The 12,817-nt window shown below is 38.8% G+C and overlaps 1 long non-coding RNA gene across 2 annotated transcripts in view; it reads left to right on the top strand.

Moving 5' to 3' along the window:
• Gm33255 overlaps positions 1–12,492 on the top strand; it is a 29,072-nt gene extending 16,580 nt beyond the window's left edge. For both annotated transcript variants that reach the window (XR_876221.2, XR_876220.2), the window contains exon 3: positions 11,894–12,492. This is a non-coding gene — a long non-coding RNA (predicted gene, 33255). The remainder of the gene's footprint in view (positions 1–11,893) is intronic.
• The last annotated feature ends 325 nt before the right edge of the window (positions 12,493–12,817 follow it).

Raw genomic sequence — 12,817 nt, 5'->3', positions numbered from 1 at the left:
TGTACCACCATATGTTGAATTCAGGCAACTCTTATAAGTAAGAGATTTTTTTTTAGCTGTGTTTCTGCTTACCTTTGTCCTTTGGTAGCATGCAGATTAGTTTTCTGTATTAAAGACATTAGCCTATATGGGTCAGGGCCCTATATAGACACCATTGTTCTGCTGAAAGAGTTATTTAGGTGTTGCTTTCAGCAATGCGGCCTTACTGTCAGGTTTTGGAGAGCTACCAATATCCTTGGTAGTAATCTGGCTTATTTGGAGGTATACATAGGACCCCTTTTGCTAACAAATCTAGAGAGAGATCATGTTCGGTTCAACATTTCAAAGGATACTATCTGCACAGTGACCTTTTTGAAATCACTAATGGAGTGTTACAGCATCCTTAAAGAATATGTAGTATTTACACTCCACAATCAAAGAATGGAAGATTGGAATGCTATCAAGATTAACTTTGTAAATCAAATGAGGTTCATCAGGGTTGTGTGTCATACACACACTTATAAATAACTAAGGTAGAACATAAGTAAATGTATTAAATAAACATTAAGAATAGTATATTATTTCTGAGCTGGCACAAATATAAATAAAAATAACTTAAGAGAGAATAATAGACCTATATCCTAATATACCTCTGTCCGAACATACCATATCCTATTATTATCTTAAAACATGCTAGTATTCCTATGACCTAATGTTACAAGATTCAAAAGATCTTTTACTTTAAAAATTATTTTTGGGGGACTGGAAATATGGCTCAGCTCTTAAGAGTACTGATTGCTATTCCAGAGGAATACTGGGGTTGGATTCCCAATACCCACAGCAGCTCACAACCAACTGTAACTCCAGTTTTAGATGATGTCCACTCTCTCTGGCTTCCAGATGCACAAAAAATTGCAAGTGGTACACAGGCATACATACAGGCAAAATACCCTTATACATAAAATAAAATAAAATATAAAATATTTTGTACATTTTTTGTCATAAATTTTTAAACCCTACTAAAGAATATTTAAAGAAGAGAACAAGAGATAAGAATGTGGGTTAGTTTGGCAGAGTACTCATCAGTCATAAATGAAGTCCTGGGTTCATGTGGCTAAAGAAATGGCTCAGCAGTTAAGAGCACTACCTGCTCTTGCAGAGGGCCCAGGTTCAATTCTCAGAATCTACATGATGGTTCACAATCTTCTGTAACTCCAGTTTTAGGGGATCCAACACCCTCTTCTGGCTTCTGTGGGCACCAGGAATACACATAGGCCACAGGCATACATCCAGACAAAACACTCATATACTTAAAATAAAAGAAGAAGTAACGATGAGTGCCACCGCACAGCTAAATTGAAAGAGAGAGAGAAAACACACTTAGGAGAGAGTGTGATACTAAAATTATATTTTCTGTTCCCTAACCCAACTTCAAAATCTAGAATTTTGTCAGCCTTTAAATAACAACCTTATTATTTAATTCTTTGTGAAATTTTAAAACAAAACAAAACAACAACAACAACCTTATTATTGATTCTTTGTGAATTTCATACCTTGGACCTCAATCCCACTCATCTTCTCATCCTTCCATAATGGCTCTCTGCCCTTGCAACCTTCACCCCTACTCCAAAGAAAACTAATAAACCAACCAACAAACAAATCCTTCCTTGGAAGCTGCAGTGTGTCATGTGTGTCACTCACAGTGTGTTGCACCATATACCCCTTTTCCCAAACAGATTTTCTTGCAAATAATTATTGTAATGATTCATGGGTCTGCTTCAAGGCATCTGGCTTCTGCTACACTATCAGTAGGAGATGCTCACTGGGACTCCTCTTGGATATCCCATTGTTAGCCAGCATTGTGGGGATCTTATAGCTTTGGATCTGCAGTCCCTTCATGTGCTCCAGCAGTTCATAGAGTGGATGGGGTAGATGTTGGAGTGAGCCAACTCAAAGCCTGGATCTGGTTCTGGGTGGTAGCTGAGTTGGTTAGACTGACAGCTGTCCCATGCCCATGACATAGAGTCAGCTCTCCCACACCCATGTCACCTGGGCTAGGTCCCTAGCACTGCCCAGGCTAGGATGGGGCCAGCAGTGCCACCAGGGCCAGCTCTACTGTGCTGCCAAGGTGAAGAGTATGTTCTTCTCTCCTGGATGCTGCAGCAGGTGTGAAGCAGGAGCAACTCTCCTGTCCTCATGTCCCTCAGGGACAGCTCTGCCATGATACTCATGTGAGGGGTGTGGCCAGCTCTCCAGTGTTGCAGCCAGTGTGGGGCTGGGCCAGACTTCAGACATTGATGTGGCCCCAGTTAAAAGCCCAACCAGGGATTACCCATGGCCTTTGTGGGAAGACACCCCACTACTGCAGAGCTACAGACCCAGACTTGGTGTTCAGCTAAGGAGCAGACTAGGACGGGCTCAGGGCCTCACATGACGACATTTCGGGCTACTCACATCAAGCTGTTCCTCACTACCCTCTAGTCTCCAGTTCTGCCTCTCATCATTGTTCACACACATTTCTACTTTTCTTTCTACAACTTACTTGTTCATCCTCGCAGGTCCTGGGGCCTCTGGGTATATGGGTGTCATTTCAGGAATGCTTTGCTCTGTCTGTGGTGGGGTTGTCTCAGGCTCACTATACTTTGGCTTGAGCCTTAGTGTGGGGCAGGGGTCCTTGTCAGACATTTCTAAAGAAGGTACTTTATGGTTTAGAGTTTATGAAGCCAAGTTATTAAACAAACATGTTTAGCAAAATTATGGCTACGGTTGCCAACAATTGAAAAATGATCTTCTTTTTTTCCTAAGATAATAATTGTATGTATCATGTTTGTTTAGGGGGAGGAAAAACAAAACCATGGTACTCAAAAAAAAAAATCCTATTCAAAGTATTTCAAGATTTCAAATTGGCTTCTTTGCTTTCTTTTTGTGGAATGTGGCTCCCTAACCAGCAAGCGGTGGCTGAACGAGGACAGTTGCAATAAGGAATACTGGAAGTTTCGGTGAAGTCCATTTTGCCAGCTCCTTTTTTCTGGGGGCTCTGATTCTGATTTCCTTCTGCACTAGGAATATGTGCGCACTGCTGAGACACTGCCTGCTTTGAGTGAAGCCCAACTCTTCATGTGCATGGGGCCTGTGAGTGTCTCTGCAGGAGCTTCATGGTCCTCTTGGACTCTGGCTGGGACAATAATGTGTTCTCCACTAAGTTCAGAATCGGGACACACTGCCATTATAGAAAAAGTCCTTTTCACTTTTGGTTATTTTCCGGCTTTCACTGTCTGACATTATCTTTGATAATAAAAAGTGATCAATAACAAGCAAAACAACAACCACAAAAAGTTCACCAAGAATTTGACTTTATTTGTGGAGGTAACATCATCTTTCCATCTAGTATCGTACTGAAATGTAACAGTATTGTTACACTCACTCATTTAACACATAAGTAAGTGTATAATTATCTGGCAGTCATCATCCAATTGCTGGAGGTCAGGGCTACTTTTTCCATCATCACACATAAAAGGGCTGATGCTCCCACTAAACCTCTTATTCCAATGTGGACCCTTGAATTCCCAAATTTTTCACTCATACCTGTTCAATCTAGCTCAAGGATGCCCTCGCTTCTGACCTGAGTATTTAGTCCATTCATACTGGATGATATTGAGATAGTGGTCTGATTATTTTCTAGCTATACCACAAGTATTTCAATGTGCAGTCAGTCACATAAATATATTCTTTACCACCTGTTAATTTTGGATAAGTGTTGTCTAGACCATGTGTCTAATACTATCTAGGATGGCAGAAGGATTGAGAAATCATAGGAACACCTATTTAAAACAATAGTATTACAACATTCCTGGAACAGAATATGTGGCCACAAAGCTTTCAAAATTGCCAGCACCTGAGAATGATAACTGTCCAAAGGAAGAAAGAAATTCGCACAGTAGACACAGTTACAAGGGAGGCCTGGTTAATGACAAAAAAAGAAAAAAAGGCAGGTAAAACTCCACTAGACCAGCATATGATTCTATGCCCCTACTGTAACTCTTTAGCCAATACATCTTTGGGAATGAAGAGATAGCTCAGAGGTTTAAGAGTAATTGCTGCTGTTTTAGGGAACCCAAGTTTGGTGCCTAGCCATGGCTCAATTCCAGTTTTGGGGAATTTCTTTTCCTATTAGGGGGCCAGATATGCAGGTGGAGCACCTATATACATACAAGCAAATGACTCATGCCCACAAAATGAAAATTAATAGATCTACATCTTATAATGCTTGTATTGGTAAAGAAAACTTATTGAAATTTGCAAACCTATACCTACAAGGCTTCCCTTCGACATCCCAGATGCAGACTAAAGACTCTACAGTGTCCCTTATCTGAGTGTGCCACAGGCTCCACAATCCCAGGGTGCCACAAATCCCTTTTGCTCACTCTTGATGTCCATTTCCACTTCAAGAATGAGAACCTTATCAACCAACATCATTTGGAAGGGAATTTACAAGTTGCATGTTACATATCAGTAAATACAAGGTTGCAAGAACCCTTTCCATTTGAGATTCTCAGTCTAATTATACCATACTGGTTTATGCTGGTGTTCCAAATATTTTATTTCACAGAAGGAAAAGAGACATATAATTTTCAAAATTTACATTGCATTTGAAAACTGTGGATTTGGCTTTTGATATCAAACCTGAGCTAATTGATTTGTGTGAACATTTGCCTTTAGTAAATTTCACTTCCAATTAATTTTAAATGATTTTATTTAAAGAGACTCCTGGACATCAAAGAACTTTTTAGAAAGAGATCATTAAAACCCTTAAAACCCTTCTGCCCAGACTGTGGAGAGTCTATGATTGCTTTAAAGAGAAATACTTAATGAGGTACATTTGAGTTTAGAGTGAGCCCCTGATGCCAGTGGAGTCTGGGCCCTGGCAGCTGTGTTTGGGGAGGATTTGTGGACACTGATTTAAAAGCATCTCATCCCTAAAGCAGCCATCCCGGCTTAATCTTGTCTGTTCTCAGCTCTTCCTATCAGAACTGATTTGGGCCGCTGGGGAGAAGTTGACCTTGTAACAGTGATTCAATCACATGTTGCTTTTTGACAAGCGAGGAAAGTGCTTCCTCTGTGTTGTGTAACAAACACAGTCCTTTCATTTTGTTGCTTTTGAAGTTTCGTTTTATGATAGCGTGTGAAAGAAAAGCGTTCTCAACAGGATGTGGCCACTGATTAATTTGTAAAATGTTCTACATCAATCAAATTCACAAACCATCATCAACACTTAAATGCAAGAGATAGAATTAATTATATCTTTCTCTATGACTCATTATTTAATGTGGCAGATTTTGATGGAAAACAAAGAAGTTCCAGAGCAACAATAAGAAAGAAGAATGGCAGTGGGAGGGGAGGGGAAGGGTGGAGTGCAAAGCCTGCTCCTCCTAAGATGCCCTAAGGGTTTCTTTTCCTACCTACTCTCCCCCTATCCCAATCATTAACTTGAATTCATTTTACTTACTTACCTGACAAATGAGACTTCTGTGACACTGTTAGAGAAAGAACAGTTAGACTATAGAGAACAGAATAACAAACCTTTAAGCGAATTGCCTGAATCATTAGAAGAAGAAGAATTTGAATGCATTGCAAATATGTCTTTTATCTTCAGGAAGGAGCAGCCAAGAAAAAGCTTAAAACACTGGAGAACAGGAGGACTTTCACGCTCTGCAGCCAATTGGTCCTGATTGCTGCTTTTAAACAAAATTAAAATTTTCTCATCATCTTTAAACCTACAGATGAATTATCTCTTTGGTAGAGCCACTCCGTGTTTCCACATGGTGTGGAATGATTCTGTGTTATCTCAGATTTTGACAGAGATCATAGATCACGAAGGAGCATCACAAGGTGTTGTTAGTGGAGATTTGTGCTCAGACTTTAATAATATTCCTACAGATGTTTGCTTTGGAGCACAATGCTCACTTCTCAGTATAATTGGGAATTGTAACTGAAGACAATGGAAGATTCACTGTCATTAATGGATTGTGTGATCTGGTCTATTTTACCGACAGACATGTAAAAACATCACTAGTTATTCATCCTCACATTTGTGAGACTCTAAGACATTTAAATTTTGCTATTTTGTTCCTTTTATCGTGATTTTTCAAAAACTCATTAGTATATGCTTAAATCAAATTAAAATATTCAATAAGTATCGGGGCATGTCTGCCTAGAAAATGTATTGTCTGTACTTGATTGACAAACTGCTTTGAGAATAAAGGCATGCCTTGTTCACTAGTGAGTCTACAGACCTCCTAGATTCTTGTCCCATAAAAAGATGCCCTAGTCGGCCATCACTGGAAAGAGAGGCCCATTGGACAGGCAAACTTTATATGCCCCAGTACAGGGGAACTCCAGGGCCAAAAAATGGGAATGGGTGGGTAGGGGAGTGCGGGGGGAGGGTGTGGGGGACTTTTGGGATAGCATTCTAAATGTAATTGAGGAAAATACATAATAATAAAAAATATAAAACAAAAGTCATTAGTATGTATCAGGAATATACACTAATTTACCTCTGTGAACTATGGTTTTAAACTGTGAACAAAGATATAAAGCTCAGTAGATATAATATAAAGGTCAGCTTTTTATCTTTTTTTTAATACAAATATCTGTCAGTAGTGAGACCTCTATTCCTTTTTTAAAGAATTTGTTTTCTATTTTTAATTGTGTGCATGTCTTTGTGTTTGTGTGTGTGTGTGTGTGTGTGTGTGTGTGTGTGTGTGTGTGTGTGTGTGTGTCCAAGTACACAGAGAGGCACCAGTACACCCTGTATCTGGAGTTATACATGGTTGTAAGCTACCCGATGTCGATTCTAGAAACTGAACTCAGAGCATCTACACACAAGACAGGGATCTTAGCTTTTTGGACATTGCTCTATCCCTTCAGTCCTGCGTTTAGACATGGATCTTAGCTTCTGGGATATTTCTCTAGAAATCTTGTCTGAATCGGAGGGAAGGGTGATATATTTGTCACACATGCTGAAGGTCACAGCATCTACCTCCATCAACAATGTTCATGTACCACGTTACACTGATGTCACCATTCAACACCCACTGCGCGCTGTTCTAGCTTGGGTTTACAATTCCAGTGAGAAGATCCCTGCCAGCAATACAGCCGACTGTCTCCATTCCACATCACAGTCTGGACCAGGGAGACAGTTTAAAATCAATTTGATTTCAGACATCATAAATAGGAGGAATAAAAATATTTAATCAATGTATACAAACCGGCTCTCTAAGGGACACTCTGACATATGTGAAGGTCAGAGAACACCTTATGACAGTTGGCTCTCTTTCTACCATGTGAGTTCTAAAAACAGAACTCAGGCCATCAGGTTTCTTGACAAAAGCCGTTGCCCATTAAGTCATCTTACCTACTCCCATGTATTATAAGCAAAGTAATTTTGCATTTGTCTTAGTACTTGGAAATGTCCTAGGAGATTTAATAATACGGTAGCCCCGAGAGCAGAATTACTTTTAGTTCTAAAAACCAGAAGATAACAATAAATCTATAAGGTTGCTCTGAGTGTTTATAATTATCATTGAGAATTACCTAGAATCTCAAGAATTAGTGACCACTTTGAGATTTATCAGATTTTACTTATCCATTCTCTGAAGATCGTGGTATTTTATATTATATTCAGTTTAAAATGACTTTTGTATGCATTGCTTTCAACTAAGTTGGTTCTTGGCATCACATAATGATGTTACTCATACTGACGGCAATCTTTAAGTGCTGTGTATAAAATATTTAATATAGTTTTCCATATAAAATATTTAATATTGTTTCCCGTTGTTAATATTTATGATTACGCTTAATGAAAAGAGACTGTGGTCAGATAAGACTGAATGCAATTTGCCTTGGAGATATGACCAATAATCAGGTTGATTCCTCTTCCAGGAAAGGATCAACCCTTAGGTAATAGCCTGGTGGTGTTTCAGTAAAAATTAGGAAGGAAAACCGGAAGTGCATTGGCATCTCACACCCTCCATTATGTAAACTACTCAGTGCGCATATTTTAGGGTATGCTGTAATTACAGATGGTCTCTTTCTGTTGTACTTGGAAATGATGCCCTGAGAGAGAGTGATGAGTTTTCAGGTTCTTATCCCTGAACCATGCTGTTACCATCACTCTGCATTAAGGCCTTCGTGTCTCCACACCCCCCCCCCCAGATCCATCCTCCTTTAATCTCTTAATCTTCTTTTTTAATTTGTTCCCATCTGCAATTTTCTATAATTCCAAAATAAGCCTAAGTAGACAACTTTATTCGAAAGGGACTTAGGAATTTGCTTCGGATGAAGCTGAATGAAACAAATTAAATTATTTAAGAAAATTATTCCCTACTGCTTATTTTAAGGCACCCTAAGTCATAAGAGAAAGGATGTGAATATGAATAGCCATACTTAACATTTACAGAAATGGTAAGAAGCAGGCAATGTTTTCATGTTAAATTAATTAAAATCAATATGATTCAGACCTACCTACTAGATAATCTATTAATCAGTTTGAAATAGAAATCTTGGAACACATGACTTTAGTAATGTTCAGAAATTATCCTCTACATAAAACTGGGTGAGAAATGTTTAAATACAATTGTTTTTTGTTTGTTCCTGGAAGAGAGGGAATAGAAGCATGCCATGATATCATTTGTTGTGAAAGCACAGGGCACTCAGAGATTCATCAGGTACATGTATTTAACATAGTTTTTACATTGAACACTCTGATAGAGTAGTTGAAGTCTCTTAGAGTTACATATTAGTTTAATTGTGAAGCCAAATTAAGTTTAAAATCTATTTTGATCTAAGCAAATAAACCAGCGTGCTGAAAGCCTGAAAGCCCTGTAATTCGTTAACGTTCTTAGAGTCTGATGACGTCTTAAAAGCAATCAGACCAAAAGCAGCCTCAAAACCGTGGGACTGAATGAATGACAATGAGAATTCCTTTCACACACTTGCAAATAAGTCACGAATGATGCCATGGGTTCTTACCTGAATGCATTTCATAACAAGTGGTTTTAAATTCACTGGGATTCATGTATGGTGATTTCAGTGGAGCAAAGACAACTCGATTTATTCCGGAGACAAACCATTCGACTTGGAGTAAGGCTTTGCTAAATTAAATGTAAATATATATTAAAAACAATTAACAAATGACAAAATATAAACCAATAGAGAGTTCTCTTTCTCTCTTCAAAAACTTTTTCTAAAATTTGTGATAAATTTTACAGTAATTTTTAAATGGATATGGATGTATGCATTATAATGCAGAAGGTTAAAAGGTGCCCTGACCACTCAGCAATCAAGAATGCGGCGCTGTAACTTTTTAAATAGATTGTTAAAAGAGCATAAAGGGGCAGCAACAGCATGGATGAGTCCTGGTAGAATGTAGAGTCTTTGGCACATGACCAGGCGTATGCTGGCTGAGTCATACATTAGAACTATTTGGGGAAGGGGGCTCGTTTTGTTTTGTTTTGTTTTGTTTTGTTTTGTTTTGTTTTGTATTGTATTTAATTGTTTGTGGGTGCCTCAGCATTGCTTTGATATGCTCCATTTCATGTCCTGACCAACAACAGTGAGTAAGGGCTCTGCTCTCACAGAGTGATGCTGGGCATTGTCAGCTCTGACTGCAGCGTGTTTATTACAGCTCTCCTGTCAATAACAAGGAAATGGAATCAGTCTGTCTGCCAACAAATCAATGTGTAATGAAAATGCAAGATTTCATGCAGTCAGAAAGAAAACTGTGGTAGGGTGCCACAGGTGGCTTCGCCACAGGGCTCTTGTCCCCTTCCAGAGTTCTGCCACCTCTGTGTTCCTTCCCAACACCCAAATCTCTGAGCTCACAATCACCTGTAACTCCGGTTCCAGAGGATCTGTCTCTCTTTGTTTGGCTATTTGAGTACCTGAAAAAGAAATATGAAAAAACATCCACATATAAATTTTAAAACTAATCTTAAAAAAGAATAAATAAAATAAATAAAATAAAAGTATCAATTTTGTAGGAAAATATAGGAATTTTGTAGGGAGGCAGCCCGGACTCAGAAATATGAATTCTGCCTGAGATATCTTACATCCAAATTCTAGTATCTGAATATTAAATATGTGCGTTCCTGTGGGAGTAAACACTGGTGGTTACTGTACAGGAGACTGAAAAGAGGCCCAGGAGACAGGAGAAAGGGGGCATTAAAGGGAAGAAGCCGGGGAAGTCAGGGAAAATGAGAAAGGGAAATACCTGGGTCGTCTTGGTATAGTGAGGGAGATACCCCGATTGTCTTGCTGCACTGAGGGGAAAGAGAAGCAGAGAACTGAGGTAGAAAGAACCAAACTGAGATGTGTACAGTGGAATATTTGTTTTATAAGTCAGCACTCTTTAACTCTTGTGTGTGTGTGTGTGTGTGTGTGTGTGTGTGTGTGTGTGTGTGTGCATGCGTGCAGACACACTGGATGTAACTGAAAAAAATTAAATATGTTTTTGAAGGAAAGCTTAAACAACAAAAGCAAAATAAACAAACATAAAGCAGAAGAACATGAAGCACAGAGATAAATGGTGAGTGTCGCTCACTTACTCTCTGGCTCTGCAGAGTGTGCTGGCCAACCTGCGGACTCCTAGATCAAAGAAAGGATATTAAGTGTAGACAAGAAACAATGGTTTGGGGGACTGATGACTAGTCAGGCAACCTTCACATACAGGAGCTCCCCATGACTCTCGTATGAAAGGAGAATGTTACCTTTGACTTAGTTCTTTACTTTGGAATAGCCGAGGGTAACTCTTCCTGACTACAAATACCGAAAAGGCAAAGTTTGTGTTTGTCGACAGAACTGCAGAAAAATTTCCATTAGGATAAAACGTGCGCTTGAACTTGAAATGAGGAACCTTAATTAAACCACAGACTTCCCCTCCAGTGTTTCCTGGACATTAATTGAGAGTATTTTGGATAATATTCCTTTAGGCTTTATATTTTCAAAGTAATTTATTCTCTGGTTCACCCTTCTGGGAGAACACTGAACTATATATCATGTTTTGTAATAGGACTTATGAGTCCCAACACATCACATCTACACATAAAATCAAATTTGCATGTAATGTATGAAAGCTTGTGCGCACGTGTGTGTGTGTGTGTGTGTGTGTGTGTGTGTGTGTGTGTGTGTGTGTGTGTGTGTGTTGTAGACACATGTGTGGGAGTCCAGGCTTCTACTATGCTCTTCCGAAGCCGCAGGGGCTGCTCACCTTGTTTATAAACCAGTCTCTCATTGGCACTGGAAATTTATGCATTAGGCTAGGCTGTCTCTGCCTTTGCTGTGCTAGGTTGACAAGCGCTCTGTCACACCAGTTTTGTTGTTATTGCTATCCTTGATGTTCTTCGGTTTCTTTGTTTGGTTCTTTTATGTGAATGGAGTGTTGGAATTGAACTCTGTGAGGCAAGTGTGACCTGTGGGAACAGGCCTGGAGCAAGAGTCCGATCAAGATGCGTCCAAACCAGAAAAATCTCATCTAGAAACCAGAAGTAGCAGACAAAGTAGGATATCGTTTTATGGTCCTCAGATATTTCTCACTATTTGTAATGTGCTCCACACACAGTATGCACTAATAAGCTGTTATTTCTATGGTAATCTGTCTAGTGTACAGCATGCTATTATCAATTATGATGTCAGGGCATTCAAAAGTTACATGGAAGGCTTCTACTGTGCAAGAGTCTGCTTTCTTCATCTCCTGATCTTTCGAGAGTTATCTGTACTTAGTTACAAATTCACTTTTAAGTCTCCTGCATTATAAATGGTACAGATTTAGTAATCTAAGACTGTATGAGCAGGGGCTTACTTATGTTTTAAAAAATACCTGGTTGGTAACAGTTGTTTTTGTTTTGTTTTTTTTAAGGATTGCCACCATAGCCATCCCAAGCTACCAACACAGCTCACTGCACACAGAGCTGAGAGGAACTGTGTCTGGTTGAGAGCCTAGAGATTCAGTCTACGCAGAGCTGTCTGAGAGTCTCAGTGAGGCTCAGTGCTTGTTCTGTACCATGGCACCTGCTCCTAGAAACCTGCTGCGTGTGGCCTATTTTTCAGTTTGTTTATTTATGAGGTCTTTCTTTTTTAAAATTTTTTCTTTGTATGGGTTGTATTTGTACCATTATGATCGAGACTTGAGGCTACACCATAGATGGGGAATCAAGTTAAAATGTGAAACAGTTTTCAAAACAAATTAACGGTTGGGGGTTGAACTTCAAATGCCAAAGCAGGCATGTGCCTCTGGTCTCCTGGACCATGGCAAATGCAATCACTGTTCCTTGATATCCGTTCTTTCAAAGCTTCTCTTTGATCTGAATGAACGTGTGTACCATATATAGGGGTTTGCCATGTTTCAGAAAAAGTAACATGAAGGTATGTATTTCACAATGTGGTAGCAAGGACCACTTCATAGAGAAAAAAATTTTAGCAGGTTTATTGTATTTTTGTAAAAATGGTAAAACATAGCTGGCACTGTTTTATAAGATAAGGTGTCGCTGAAATTTGAATTCTGTAGATTATTTGTGTTGGAGTATGAATAACAGTGTGTATAGTAATAAGATATATTTAAAACATATAGATTATGTACATGTAAGGTTGCAGTTTCAAAATCAACATTAAAAATATGTAACTCTTTAGATTTTAAAACCTTTAATTTATTATGCAGAAACTGTTTTTATATCTAAGTAGGTGACAAATAAAAACCATCAAAATGTTGGATTGTACATGGAAAATAGCAATATCAAATTATTCTGTTAAAAGTAGATTACTTTATTGAGCACCTCATAAACTT

This window comes from Mus musculus, chromosome 16 (genome assembly GCF_000001635.26).
Source record: "Mus musculus strain C57BL/6J chromosome 16, GRCm38.p6 C57BL/6J".
Taxonomy (NCBI): domain Eukaryota; kingdom Metazoa; phylum Chordata; class Mammalia; order Rodentia; family Muridae; genus Mus; species Mus musculus.
This window is presented reverse-complemented; position numbering and strand designations above follow the sequence as displayed.